Source organism: Myotis myotis, unplaced genomic scaffold (assembly GCF_014108235.1).
Source record: "Myotis myotis isolate mMyoMyo1 unplaced genomic scaffold, mMyoMyo1.p scaffold_m19_p_18, whole genome shotgun sequence".
Lineage (NCBI taxonomy): Eukaryota > Metazoa > Chordata > Mammalia > Chiroptera > Vespertilionidae > Myotis > Myotis myotis.
The window spans coordinates 20528457-20544506 of NW_023416322.1; the positions used below are offsets into that span (position 1 = coordinate 20528457).

Sequence of the window (16050 nt, forward strand, 5' to 3'; positions counted from 1 at the left end):
TTTTGTATAGAGGCAGCAGATAGAAGTATAAGGGAATCTATATATATAAAAGCCTAAGTGATTGAATGACCGTTTGACCGGTCACTATGATGTGCACTGACCACCAGGGGGCAGACGCTCAACACAGGAGCTGCCCCCTGGTGGTCAGTGTGCTCCCACAGTGAGAGCACTGCCACTCAGCTGACTGATGGCTCACGGTGAGTGCAGCTGTGGCAGTGCAAGCCTCTCCCTCCATGGCAGTAGGCACAATGGGCGGTGATGAGCAGGAGTGGTGCAGCGCCCTGCCGGGGCTCGGGCTCCTCCCCGGCTGCCTGTCACTTCACGCACTACTCCATCCTCCAAGGGGTCCTGGATTGCCAGAGGGAACAGGCCAGGCTGAGAGACCCCACTGGTACACAAATCCGTGCACCAGGTCTCTAGTAGAAGTATAAAAAAGATTTGGCATAAAGAAAATGGAGAGGAGCTTAATGTGTATCAGTCATTGATTAGGAAAACATGGATGGGTAGATTAGGGTTACACTGTTACTTTAGCAGCATTATGAAGTTCTGTGTGGAGTGAAGAGACACTACCCTTTATAGTTCTTCTAAAAGAAAAACATTATTTTGCTTTTAAGTTTTATAATTCATTCATATATTAAAAAATATTTAAATGCCCACTACTTGGCAGACCTTATATTATTACTTGGGAATTATTAATGTAATGATTTATACTTAAATGTAAGAAGTTTAGATATTGATCTAGAAAAATTCATCTATAGAGGAACTATGTCATGACATGATTTGAAAGAATAAAGAGAGTATAAATGGTGATGGAAGAGACTTGACTTGGGTGGTGAACCCACAATATAGTATACAGATGATGTATTATACAATTGTATATCTGAAACCTGTATAATATTATTAACCAATGTCACCCCAAAAATTCAATAAAAAAAAGAAAACATGTACACACACACACGAGATAGCTTAGAAAAGTGTGAATATATCTATAGTGCTTAAATTTTTTTATGGTAGATTATTACAGGAAAATTACAGAGTGATAGGTAGGTAATATCCTTAAAGAAAAACTGTTAAATCTTTTTTGGAATTCTGAAGGTGATATGTTAACATACACTTATAACAGTGTAAATAAAAGTGCATTCTTAAATAATCATAAAATATGTAAAATGTTCATTTTCCTTCCTATTGATTTTAGTGTGCTCATACTTATCAACATAGAGAAATAGAAAAAATTCTGTCAAGGATGTTTTCTCTTTTAAACTTGTAATGCCAACTGTGATATTTTTGTTTTACCAAGGTCTGAAGGATTCTCTTTCATAAACTTTTGGTATCCAATACAGTCTGTCTATTGGCTCAGCTCTATTGTAAGATACACCTTATTTACTAGATTCTATCATAATTCATCTTAGCCTAAATGGCATGTCAGAAGGAATAACTACCACTCTCATCTGTAAGGGAACAAGCAGCAGATCCAGGGAAAAGGAAAACCTACTAAGGGTAAAGATATTATGGAGTAGCTGGCAGTTCAAGTTACCAGTTTTAGCTCACGCCTTGAGTATTGACTATACTACACACAATTCTTTCAGATTAGTGTGTGTGTGTGTGTGTGTGTGTGTGTGTGTGTGTGTGTGTGTGTGTGTGTTTGTGTGAGTGATTTTTTAGGATTACAGAACTCTTAGACATTATTCAACATAGGCTGGAAGTATCCTTCCTTCTGACAGTTTTGGAAGTGATAAAATAGATCCAGGTTAGGCTATCAATTAATAATAACTTATGAAATAACTTCATGAGTTTCCCTTTGGAATTTTGATGTTTTGGCCAGTGTAGTTTAAAAGCCACATACTACAGTGCTTATTGTTTATATTTAATTTTATAGTCTATGAAACTTTATTTTAACTCACAAGATGTTGTGGGTGTTTTGAAAATAAATGACTTCATATTTATTAATTGTTATAGAGGTTACAACCTCATTGCAAAAGACTGCTTCTAAATCACATGTGTAGTAAATATTTTTATAGAAATATGGTCATAAATAGTCCCAGGAAATCCCTCTTGAATATGCTGTATTTATATTTCAATTTTATGTTGTTGGTTTGCTGTTTTAAAATTGAATATAATTAGAATAAATAATATGCTAATGCCTTCATTTTGCACTTTGAGTCAAAGCTTACTAAATTAAATCTTTACTCCCAGAGTAACATCTTGATGAAAAGTATGCCGTTTACTGGGTTTAAATCTTTTCTTGAGATCACGTGTGTCTGATTTTTCCATTTGTAAAATTTAAGAACATTGCATAATACAACTAGATGCGTAACAGTCTTTTCCTTGTACAAGCATCCCTCCTTTAATAGAATCCTGAGTAAGAGTAGTTTATGAATTAAATAACTAATTCTCTTAAACTTTTCCTCTTCCCCCTGGAACTTGAGATCTTGGCATTGTATATGTATCACCAGATGGGGAGCCAGAGTCCTTTCACTGTGAATGTTATAGTTGAATTAAAATGAATGTGTAAGAACACCTTTTAAATGTACCAACAGCTATTAGTGAGCCCCCTAGTCCCCAGTAAACAGACCTTTATATTGGGACTAGAATAGTCACAAAGGACTAGTCTTCTCATTTGCCTGTCATCATCAGGATATTCATCTGCTATGAGTCCTATTTATTATGAGCTGAGTCTCCTTAGCTAAGCTAAGATTGAATACTTGAATCTCTGGCTTGATGAACTGATGTTTCCTCACATCCGAAGATGGTAGGTAACAAACTTTAGAGATATAATGGGGGGTGGGGAGATTTTAGGAAAGAGAATAATAAATTATAATTATAGAGAAGTGCAAAAAAAGTTAAATTATTGAACATGGCTTCAAAATTGGAAATGTTAAGGTAGACTGGGGCCAAATTACTAAAATATTAGATATTTCTCTTGAATAGCTGGACTATCTTAAGCATTCTGGTATACTACCAAATTGCCTGATGAGTTTGTCACTTTCAGTGTCTTAATGTTATAAATAATTTTAACGTTTTATAATATGAATTGTTGTTAGTGCTTTTTACTACTGTGATCCTGAAAAATATTATTACTTTTATTAGAACATTTGAAACTGTGTATTTTAAAATTTAGTACATTCTAAGTGTGATCATATTGCATATGGAGAGGAACAGTTTTATACTGGAACATTTGTTTCTCTTTATAATGAAGTTTAACAGGAAAATGACAGTAATTAGTTTTATACTAAACTTCTTAGGAATCATTAACTCAAATGTAAGTGTTTAATTCTTACTTTCAAGTACTCTTTAGCCGGTATCTCTATCCTCAACATTGTAACTCTAAACTTATCTCTAACTTTACATACCATAAATGGACTCCTATTTGACATGCCTCCTCCTTACTCCTCAAATACAATGGATCTCATGCTGCTTACTGAAATGCCTTCTCTACTGTTTCTACCTGTTTTTATTTAGACCTGGTCAGTTCCTGTTCATTCCATGAAGCCTCCAGTCCACACTAATTTCTCCTCCTTATAAATCTACCCCATTTATTGTTTCTAGTATGCATTTTAATATTTGATCTTATATATTGTTTCTTATCTGTTTTACATGTTAACATCCTAAGTCCCTGGTAATATTAAATGTCTTGATAAAAGTTACCATGATTTATACATCTTTCAGTGATAAGCTCAGTGTTTATTACTGTGTTGAATTGAGTGGAACTGAAAAATGTTAGGGATATTAACAAATTATGCCTCATTATGTGGACATATGCTCTTTGAATGTGGTTCTAACAATTATATTGTCTTTTTAAAAACATTTCCAGTTTCTGAATCATGCTTATTCACTGAGCTATCTTGAGCCATGCTGTAGGAGAGAAATATTAAACTAGGATGTATATTATCAACATCGATAAGAAGCTAATGTTTATAGTACAGCAGATTTTTATGGAATAATATATTTAGTGTTTCTGTATGCCTATATATTTTTACATTTTATTGTATGAAAATTCTCTTCTGTTTTTTTCCATTAATTTTTGCCTCCCTCAAGAGAAGCCACTCATCTGAGTCATCCTAGCCTCCCCCATTTCCTTAAGTGATTATAATTTTTCTCTGACTACTGATTGTAAGTTTTCTTAGCACTGATCTGATTATTGAGGTCTTTTAAGCAATAATCAACTGACTGGCAAAAGCAAATGTAATTTTTTCCTAATCTAGTGGGCCAATGAACTAGTAACCTTTGATCTCTCACTGAGACAAGGTGAGATGGAATAAGAGACTTTTCTTTCCTTAGGAGTCTCTAGGGCAGTGGTTCTCAATCTTCCTAATGCTGTGACCCTTTAATACAGTTCCTCATGTTGTGGTGACCCCCAACCATAAAATTATTTTCGTTGCTACTTCATAACTGTAATTTTGCTACTGTTATGAATCGTAATGTAAGTATCTGATATGCAGGATGTGTTTTCATTGTTAGAAATTTAACATAATTAAGGCATAGTGATTAACCACAAAAACAATATGTAATTATATATGTTTTCCAATGGTCTTAGGCGACCCCTGTGAAAGGGTCGTTCGACCCCCAAAGGGGTCGCAACCCACAGGTTGAGAACCGCTGCTCTAGGGTAATGCTAAGAAAAGGTAGGTCCCTTTTGAACAAAGAGACTGGGGACAATTCAGCCTACCAGGATGGTTTAGGACTGAAAGAGCAAGCAGGATTCAACATGTAAAGGACCTGCAGGTGGCTCTAGTTGGTGCGACTCAGTTGTTTGAGTGTGTCCTCCAGTGCACCAAGAGGTCGCCTGTTTGATTCCTGGTCAGAGGCAGATTCTCTCTCACCAATGTTTCTATCTCTCACCCTCTCCCATCCCCTCTCTCTCTAAAATCAAAACATATTTTAAATAATAATAATAAATAAATAAAGGACCTGCATGTGGCAGGTGTGACTCCTCTCTACTTGCTAAGGGGATATATCTTCAGAATTAGGTCCCAACCATCCTCTCTAAGTGTACTCATAATTTCTTCCAGGCTTATTTTAGTTGTTGAATTATTCTGTGTGCTGTGTGTAGGAGGAGGGAGCCAAAGATCTGTGTTTAGTCTGCCATCTTCCTATTGTTTTATGCTGGGTTTTCATTTTTATGTTTCCAGAGTTTTCAGGTTTTCTAGTGAATGTAATTTTCACATACTCATTAAGCTTTTGTTATAGTGTGATGTTATGAAAGATAATTTATTTGATCTCTAAGTAAAGGTCAGCATTTGATCATACACATGGTCTCCTACTTACGATATTTTGATTTTATGATGGTGCAAAAGTGATATACATTCAGTAGAAACCATACTTCAAATTATGAACTTTTTTCTTTCTTGGGCTAGTTGGAACAGTACTGTCTCTTGTGATGCTGGGCAGCAGTAGTGAGCCGCAGTCCCCTGTCAGCCACCAATCATGAGAGTGGGTAAACAAACAATACTCTTTGGTGTATTGTTGCCAGAGTTTATTGGATATTGTGTTTTCACGTCCCATCATGTCTTCAAAATGCTCATCTGTGTCCCCTGCTTCTGGTGAGAAGAAGAGGAAGGCAATGACTCTTGAGATGAAACAAGATAATTGCCCAACTGTAGGCAGTTGTAAGTGTTCTGAGCATGTTTAAGGTAGGGTAGGCTAAGCTATTATGTTTGGTATATTAGGTGTATTAAATGCATTTTCAACTGGTGATATTTTCAACTTGTGATGTGTTTATCAGGACATTAACCCCATCATAATTTGAGGAGCCTGGTGTATTCATTGTGTGAATTTTTCTGATACTCTTCACAAATAATTGAAAGGTATAATGGGAATACCTTTTAATGTTGCATTTTAGTAGTTTCTATTTCATGCTTTATCAGTCTCTTATCAAAGGAATGTTCTGGAAAAGCCTAGAGAGAAACCAAGATGGCGGCATAGGTTAACGCCGGAGATTGCTGCCTCGAACAACCACTTCAGAGATATAACTAAAGGACAGAACGGACATCATCCAGAACCACAGGAAGGCTGGCTGAGTGGAAATTCTACAACTAGGAGGAAAGAGAATATCATACCCAGACTCAGAGGAGGCGCAGTGCTGAAGTGAAATACTCAGGTGCGGAGTGCACACGCGGAGCGGGCTGGCGGCGGAGGGCGTGGTTGTTGTTTTCAATCGGGAGGGAGTTTCAGACTCTGAGCTCCAGATCCGGGCGAGTCTCTGGGGACCCAGACTCAAATGGGAGAAGCAGGACTGTCTGGCTTCGGTCGGAACTCGAAGGCAGCTTTCTCTCCGAGGTTTGCAGCGGTTGCTGGGACTCTGAGAGGCAGAGCCCCTGGGGACGGAACTGAGAGCCGCCATAACTGCTTGCTCCGCCTGCCCTGTAGATCCCCGGGGACCCGCCCTGCGCAGAGCCATTTGCCAGATAGCCTCAGGCAAAGGCTAGATTAGCACCGCCCTAGAGATCCAGCACAGAAGCTCTCCCACTGCAGACACAGCTGACTCTCATAGCCAGTTAGCCTGGAGGTCAAATCACCCCTGGTATTACCGACAACAATCAAGGCTTAACTACAAGACTGCACACAAAGACCACTAGGGGGTGCACCAAGAAAAGATATAAAAATGCGGAGACAAAGAAACAGGACGCAAATGTCAGAAATGGAAGATATAGAGCTCAAAACCACACTTTTAAGGTCTCTCAAGAACTGTCTAGAAGCTGCCGATAAACTTACTAAGGCCCTTGAAAAGACTGGTGAGACCGCCGATAAATGTAGTGAGATCCTCAAGAAATCTAATGAGACCCTCGATGTTGTGATAAAGAACCAACTAGAAATTAAGCATACACTGACTGAAATAAAGAATATTATACAGACACCCAACAGCAGACCAGAGGAGCGCAAGAATCAAGTCAAAGATTCGAAACGCAAAGAAGCAAAAACCCAACTGGAAAAGCAAAATGAAAAAAGAATCCGAAAATACGAAGATAGTGTAAGGAGCCTCTGGGACAGCTTCAAGCGTACCAACATCAGAGTTATAGGGGTGCCAGAAGATGAGAGAGAGAAAGATATTGAAAACCTATTTGAAGAAATAATGACAGAAAACTTCCCCCACCTGGTGAAAGAAATAGACTTACAGGTCCAGGAAGCGCAGAGAACCCCAAACAAAAGGAATCCAAAGAGGACCACACCAAGACACATCATAATTAAAATGCCAAGAGCAAAAGACAAAGAGAGAATCTTAAAAGCAGCAAGAGAAAGAGACCCAGTTACCTACAAGGGAATACCCATACGACTGTCAGCTGATTTCTCAACAGAAACTTTGCAGGCCGGAAGGCAATGGCAAGAAATATTCAAAGTGATGAATACCAAGAACCTACAACCAAGATTACTTTATCCAGCAAAGCTATCATTCAGAACGGAAGGTCAGATAAAGAGCTTCACAGATAAGGAAAAGCTAAAGGAGTTCATCACCACCAAACCAGGATTATATGAAATGCTGAAAGTTATCCTTTAAGAAGAGGAAGAAGAAGAAAAAGGTAAAGATACAAATTATGAACAACAAACATGCATCTATCAACAAGTGAATCTAAGAATCAAGTGAATAAATAATCTGGTGATCATAATAGAATCAGGGACATAGAAAGGGAATGGACTGACTATTCTTGGGGGGGAAAGGGGTGTGGGAGATGCGGAAAGAGACTGGACAAAAATCGTGCACCTATGGAAGAGGACAGTGGGTGGGGCGTGAGGGCGGAGGGTGGGGCGGGAACTGGGAGGAGGGGAGTTATGGGGGGAATAAAAGAGGAACAAATGTAATCTGAACAATAAAGATTTAATTAAAAAAAAAAAGGAATTTTCTGCATGCCTGCTGTTCCTATAACCAGTGTTTTCACATGTTCTTGGACCAAACTGCATCCAAAGTGAAGCTTGCCATGAATTCTCTTCAGTAGTAACAGAAAATACCAGACCAATTACTGCCCACACATTAATGGTGTTCTCATCTCCAACCTTGCATGTAATTGCTGCTGTCAGATACAATTATTGTCTACACAAGTTTCTTACCCTGGGAGCAATCATGCTTGAAATGGCTTGATGTAGAGTTAGAAAATGAGAGGAGCAGTTTTGAAACTTTTTGAAGGTTTTGCTTATAAACTTATCTATTCTGAAAATTTAAAACTATAAACTTACCATAGCCTTTTTGTTTTTAGAAGACTGACCTGAATAAGTCTGACAGTGACAAGAGAATAACAAAAACAAAAAAAAATTTGAAGGTTCATTGATTAGAATTATATTTCTGAATAATTAATTATGAATACATTTCCTTTATGGATTAGTACCATGTTGGATGCAGTTCAGGAAACTTAATTCTAAGCTGGTGTAAAGTATATATAGTAGTTAAATCCAGGATTAATTTGATTTTATGATTATAGTGATAGCGCAAGATCATAATCGATCCAGTGGCTCTAGGTTGGAGATTGCTTATTATAGTAATACCTCCTTGATTCCAGATCTGGAGAATGAACTTACAGTCTACAGCAGGGACTGACTTTGACACTAGAAACTTAATTGGATAACTTTGATTTACTTGAAATTTGGTATGACATAAATTAATACTGTCCTGTGTACTTAAAATAAGAATTCATATGATAAGTTTTATTTAATTGCTTGAATTTTGCTTACAGTTGACCCTTGAACAACACAGGGGTTAAAGGTTCTGACCCCTTGCACAGTTGAAAACCCATGTACAACTTAGGACTCCGCAAGAACCTAACTACTAATAGCCTACTGTTGACTGGAAGCCTTACTGATAACATAAACAGCTGATTAACATATAATTTGTATGTTATATTAATGCTGTATTCTTACAATAAACTAAGCTAGAGAAAAGAAAATGTTATTGAGAAAATATGTTTATAGTATTTACTGGAAAAAATCCACATGTAAGCGGACCTGTGCAGTTCAAACGGTGCTCAAGGGTCAACTGCTTTTGTTAGAGAGATTATTTCAACCAAATTTTGAGCTGTGAGTCAAGAAGTGTGATTTGCCATAGGTCAGTGATATATCCAAGTGGCTTGTTTGTGCATCTGATTGATGGAATTTAGGTCATTGGCCTGCATATTCCAGCTGCAAGGGAATTTCAGAAATGTGGTTTTGAGGATTCTCTTATAAAGTTGGGACGCAAAATATGGAAACCTATTAAAACAGTAAGATAGTATTCCAAAGACTTTGATAAGCCACACATAAGATGTCCATTAGACTTGTTTTTCTTTATCAATCTCTGAACCTCTCTTTCATGAACTCATCCATCTTAAGATGGTTGAATAGAGGCAAATGTAATGGAAAAGGCTATAGAATGAAAATACATCTAATTTAGCAATATTAATTGATTCCTTTGTGTATTCCCATTTATGCATTTCATCAAAAATCATAGTTACTGGAATTTATTTTAATTTTAAAAGTTTCTTTTTGAACTAATGAAATACTTTACTTAAATTTAAAAAGTGTACACCTAAGAAACAGAACAAAATTTTAATTCAGAATATTGTAAATATGTGATAATGGTCCCTAAAGTAGCTTGGAGAGGTAGCATCATTTAATAAAAAACACCACAGGCTTTAGATATCAGAAGGTCTCAGTTCTGCCAATTACTGTGCGCCATTGGGTACTTCTCTTATCTTTATAATCTGTAAAATAGAGATATATTTTATCAAGTATAAGGGAGTTACTCGGTTTTTAACATTTATAAAATTCTGGATATGTCTTAAAATAGATGATGTATATATTATATTTAATTGGCTATATTTTTTCTTAGCATAAAATAATGCTGCTCTTTATAATTTGATGTCTTAATTAAATGAAATATAGTATAAATGCCAACTTTATAGAAATGTTTTGAAGTTGGAATTGGAAAATATATGTAAAGTGTGAAGCATATGGAATATATTCATTAAGTCCTAGTTTGCTTTCCTTTTTTTCTAATAATAGTTATTTTGTTAGGTTTTCTGGTTGGTTTGGAGGTTTGTTTTATCAGGAGAATATTAAAGACTTGTGGTTCAATATAGTAATTTTATACCTCAAAACATTTTGTATCTGTCTTGCTGAGACACTTTATCTTTGGAGAAATGGCAATATTTTGGAAAAATTGCTGAATATTTATATAGTGTTCACTTTATGCTGAGCAATGTTACATATATATATATATATATATATATACACACACACACACACACACTTTATTTAAAATACTTTAAACACTCAGATGAGATAGTGATGAATCCTATTTTTTACAAATGAGGAATCTAAAGCAGAGAGATTTATTTACCCAGTCGTACAGCTAAACCTATAAACAAAGTAAGTAAACAAACCAATAAAACAGAAGCCAAAAAGGTAGTAGTATGTGGAAACAAGAAACTCAACCCCTCCTTGCATATATTAGCCTGATAACATTTAGAGTAGTTATTTTTCAGATGGAAAGAAAGTTTCACAAGGTTTTAAGTCTTGACCCTGCAACTGACTAATGTGGAATCTGAATCCAAATGGTAAAGATTCAGCCAACAACTTATCCTTTCCCCTCTGAGTGAAGGAACATTTCAGTGTCTCAAATAATATAGGCCGAGGCAATGTAAGAATTGGCAAATTTTATCCTATTGGCTGCCAAACTGTAGTCTCTTTCTTTAACTGCTGATGCAACATAAAAATAACTTAATGGATTTTGAGTAGAGAGAAATGGAATAAACTTCTTAAGCCTCTGTGAGAAACATTCCATTGGAGTGGAAATCTAGAGGCTAAAGTAGCCAACGTTTACCCCTTCTTATAGATGAAGTGGATGGAGACGAAAACTAATGCATCTTTGGCAGCTTTATTCTGAATTCAATCTGATAATGGCAGATTATTTTTGAAATATTTCTGCTCAAGATATAATCTTCCCTTCTCCTCACCCCCCAGGAATAAAAAAGTTATCATCAGCGTTCTAACATGCTTTGTGCTGTTGCTTCAGAATGAGAAATTAATCCTAGGAAGAAGAAACATATTTAGAATACAATATATTCAAATTATAGAGTCATATTTTTCCCAAAAATTTTTATTACAACTGTATTATGCTTTATGTACGGAGATATCCATCATATATTTATGAGGGGAAAAGTGAAAATAACCTAAGTAGGTAACTATCAGATAATGGTTAAGTAAGTTATAGTACATTGGTACATAGAACATTGAGCTGGTTTTTAAATTAATGTTTGTAGGACTCCTGTTCCTTGGCATGGAGTAACAGGAATGAGATTTACCCTTCGCCAAAACAAGAAGAAAACTAGACATAATAGATAAAACAATAGTTTTTAGAAATGGCACTAAAAGTTGTATACAACTAGGAGAGAAGGGAAATAGGAGCTCTACAATTGCTTCAGCTTATTGCCTGGAAGTAATTTTCAGGCTACAGTAAAGGGAGGGCGGATCCAGTTGAGCTAGAAAATGCAGGACCAAATACTAGAGAAGATGTTCCTGCAGAGGGAGAGAGAGCTCCAAAGATCTGCAGAGGTGTCCCTTTGACTGAATACTAATCTGTGTGTGTGTGTGTGAAAGGGAACTAACAGGCTGGGTAAAGAATTACAAGAAAGCAGTAGGCCAAACCATTCTTGGAGCTGATAGGACTGAGAATGTTTCATTTCCTACTAGTAAGAGTGGAAAGAAAATGTAATATATGGGGCATATGGTAGAGGCCTCAAAAGGATTTCATCTCAGTGGTGAGGCTAAATTAAGCTCTAGATTGAAGGCTGCTCTGCCACTACCTTAACACGGTTTTAAAGTGAGCCTTGAAAGGATCAAATTGATTCCACATAATTGAATTCATGCCAAAACAAAGTCTAACATATTTTAAAGGCACACAACAAAACCAGCAAACAAGAGTGTAAAATTTACAATGTCTGGTTTACAGTAAGTCTCTCAAGCATTTGAGGACAGCAGCAAAATAGCACCCTTAACTAAGAAAAATACCTGTCAATGAAAGCAGAAATGATAGAGATGAAAACAGCTATTATAAATATATTCTATATATTCACGAACGTAGAGGAAAACATGAACATAATAGAGAAATGGAAGATACAAAAAGCCCAAATGGAACTTCTAGAGAAGAAAATAATCCTATCTAATAGACAAACATGGTAATTAACTGTAACTTTGCTACCCTTCCCATTGGCTAATCAGCGAGATATGCAAATTAACTGCCAACCAAGATGGCAGCCGGCAGCCACACAGCTGAAGCGAACATGAGGCTTGGTTGCCCCGGCGATGGAGGAAGCCAAGGTTCCTCGCCTGCTGCAGCCCAGCTCTGAGCTCCGGATGCAACAATGTTGCAATTATAGAAGCTAAACAAACCCCAGGTACCTGCTTTCATCCGCCAGTGGCTCAGAGCTTAGAGAGCCAGTGATGGCAACAGAGTTTCAATTATAGAATCTAAACAAATCCAAATACCTGCTTTCAGCCAGCCACGGCCTCAGAGCTGGCAATGGCCTCAGAGCTGGAGCTGGCTCTCAGCTCCAGTGACAGCTATAGAAGGTAAATAAATCCCAGAATAAAAAAAAAAGAGAGAAAAAAAAAAAGAGCCTGGGAGCTTCAGTCACCCACCAGCCTGAAAACAGCCCCCAGTCCCTCACCCAGACTGGCCAGGCACCCCATTGGGGACCCCCACCCTGAAGGGGGTGTGACCAACTGCAAACAGCCATCAGCCCGTCATCCAGGCTGGCCAGGCACCCCAGTGGGGACCCCCACCCGGAAGGGGGTGTGACCAGCTGAAAACAGCCATCATCCCCTCATCCAGGCTGGCCAGGCACCCAAGCGGGACCCCCACCCTGATCCGGGACACCCTAAAGGGCAAACCAGCCGACCCCCACCCGTGCACCAGGCCTCTATCCTATATAGTAAAAGGGTAATATGCAAACTGACCCTAACAGCAGAAAGACTGGGAATGACTGGTCACTATGACACACACTGACCACCAGGGGGCAGACACTCAATGCAGGAGCTGCCCTCTGGTGGTTAGGGCGCTCTCACATGGGAGGAGCTCTGCTCAGCCACAAGCCAGGCTGATGGCTGCCAGTACAGCGGCGGTGGTGGGAGCCTCTCCTGCCTCCTCAGCAGCGCTAAGGATGTCCGACTGCAGCTTAGGCCTGCTCCCCGCTGGCAAGTGGACATCCCCCAAGGGCTGCCGGGCTGCCAGAGGGATGTCTGATTGCCAGCTTAGGCCCAGTCCCCCCGGGGAGTGGGCCTAAGCCAGCAGGTGGTCATCCCCCAAGGGGTCCCAGACTGCGAGAGGACACAGGCCAGGCTGAGGGACCCCCCTCCCCTCCAACCCCCCCGAGTGCACAAATTTTTGTGCACTGGGCCTCTAGTATCTGATATAACACACTGGATAGGATTAACAGAAGCTTAGATACTGCATAAGAAAAGATTAGTGAACTTAAAGATGTAGCAATTGAAACTAATAAAAATCAAGCACAGAGAATAAAAAGACGGAACAAAAATGAACAGAAGCCTAATGAGCTATGGGAAAATACCAAGCAATGTGTAGCATATTGGAGTCCCAGAAAGAAGACAAAAAGCAAGCGAGAAAAAAAGAAACAGTTTAATGAATGATAGCTGATATTTTAAACATTTTATGAAAATTATAAATCAGAGTCTTTCATCCTTTGCAGCATTAAAATTTGAAGCTGGATAATTCTTTGTTGCAGAAGGCTGAACTATGTATTGCAGGATGTTTAGCAGCAACTTCAGTCTCTACTGACTAGATGCCAATAGGACCATTCACTTGCAACAACCAAAAATTGCCCTAGACATTGCTAGATATCCTTGGAAGAAAAGAGGGGCAAAAAAACCCAAAAAACTCCCCTAGTTGAGAATCACTGCCATAAACCCATAGATCCAAGAAGCTCAGTGAACCCCAAGCAGAAGAAGCACCAAGACACATCATAATTAAATTGGTGAAAACCAGTGAAAAAATCTTAAAAGCATCCAGATCAAAAAAAAAGAAAAGAAAAGGATACAGAGGAACAAATGTAAGAACTACAGCAAACTTCTTTTCAGAAATCTGAAATCAGTAGGGGCAACATCAAAAGGAAAAAACTATCAACTCATAATTCTATACCATTTAAGACAGCTTTAAAGGTGAAGGTGAAATTTACTTAACAGTACAATAGGCATTTATGAGAAAATCACAAGTAACATTACATTCAATGGTGAAAGACAGAAAGCTTTCCCCTTAAAATCAGGAATAAGACAAGGATACCTACTTATACCACTGCTATTCAACATTGTACTGTAAATTCTAGCCAGAGCAATAAAACAAGTAAAAGAAATAGCATTCATAATGGAAAGGAAGAAGCAGAACTAGCTCTGTTGACAGGTAAGATGATTCTTACAGAAAATCCAAAGAATCTCCCAAAAAACTATTGGAGCTAATAAATTCATTCAGCAAATTCGTGAGATATGAGAGCAACATACACAACATACAAAAATCCGTTGTGTTTCTATACACCAGCAATGAAAACCCCAAAATGGAAACTAAAAAAAAAAAATTCATTTACAATAACATTCAAAAGAATAAAATGCCTAGGAATAATTTTAACCAAGGAGGTTAAAGGTTTTACACTGAAAACTATAAACCATGTTGAAACAAATTAAAGAAGACCCAGATAAATGGAAAGATTCATAGATCGGCAGGTTTTATGTTGTTAAGATGATAGTACTACCCAAGTGACCTACAGATTCAATGCAATCTCTTACCAAAATTCTAAATGCCATTTTTGCAGAAATGAAAAAGTCAGTTCTCAGATTTAGATGGATTTGCAAAGGACCCAAATAGTAAAACAATATTGAAAAAGAACAAAATTGGAGGATTCACACTTGCTATTTCAAACACACTATAAAGCTGAAGTAATTATAACATTGGTACTAGTATAAGGATAGACTAGTACAGTGGTTGGCAAACTGCAGCTTGCAAGCCACATGCGGCTCTTTGGCCCCTCGAGTGTGGCTCTTCCACAAAATACTTCTGTGCATGGGCCACAAAGTTTCAATCGCACTGTACATGTGCGCCGCACGTGGTATTTTGTAGAAGAGCCACACTCGGGCCAAAGAGCCGCGTGTGGCTCGCGAGCCGCAGTTTGCTGACCACTGGACTAGTAGAATAGAATCGAGTCTAAAAATAAAACCTCATTTTTATGGCCAATTGATTTTAAATAAGGGTGTCAAGACTCAGTATTGCAGAAGTGGGCTTTTGCAGAAGTTGCAATTTAAGCCTTTCAGACAGTGATAACATCCAAGTTCACTGCTTCCACATTACATTTTTGGAAGAATCTTATTTCTAAATTTAATCTTCATCTTGTGCTTTTTAAGAATATCAAGGAACAGAGTATTGAATATTTGATTTTGGAACGTGCTTCCATAAGATGGCTCTTTTTCTTTTATTTTAGATTTCCTTCCTCTCTCCCTTCCACCTTCTTCCTTTCCGCCACCTAAAAATATTTTTTTTATGGTTGAATTTTAGGTTTTACTATGTAGTTTACGTAGTTTACTATGTAGTTGGGGGGGGGGGGATTTTAATTTTGTTAGTGTAGATATGATTTTCCTGATAACCTTTATTTCATATTTTTTTAATACTCACCTGAGGATATTTTTTCCATTAATTTTCTTAGTGGAAAGAAGGGAGGGAAAGAGAGAAACAGAGAAACATCGATGTGAGAGAGACACATCAATTGGTTGCCTCCCACACAAACCCCAACTGGGGCCAGGGATCAAACCCAAGACCCTTCAGTCTGGGGGCCCTATGCTCTAACCACTGAGCAAAGCTGGCCAGGGCCTCATTTTTCCACATGGAACATCCATATTTTCTACCTTGAACTTAGCTAACATCTTATAATCAGTTAGGGCAGTGGTCGGCAAACTGCGGCCCCTTGAGTGTGGCTCTTCCACAAAATACCACGTGTGGCGCACACGTACAGTGTGATTGAAATTTCGTGGCCACACTCAAGGAGCCAAAGAGCCGCATGTGACTCACGAGCTGCAGTTTGCCAACCACTG

The 16050-nt window shown here is 38.1% G+C and overlaps 1 protein-coding gene across 3 annotated transcripts in view; it reads left to right on the top strand.

Annotated features, from left to right (window-relative positions):
* ACBD6 (acyl-CoA binding domain containing 6) overlaps nt 1-16050 on the top strand; it is a 131206-nt gene that overhangs the window by 30124 nt on the left and 85032 nt on the right. The gene's annotated exons all lie outside the window — the stretch shown is intronic.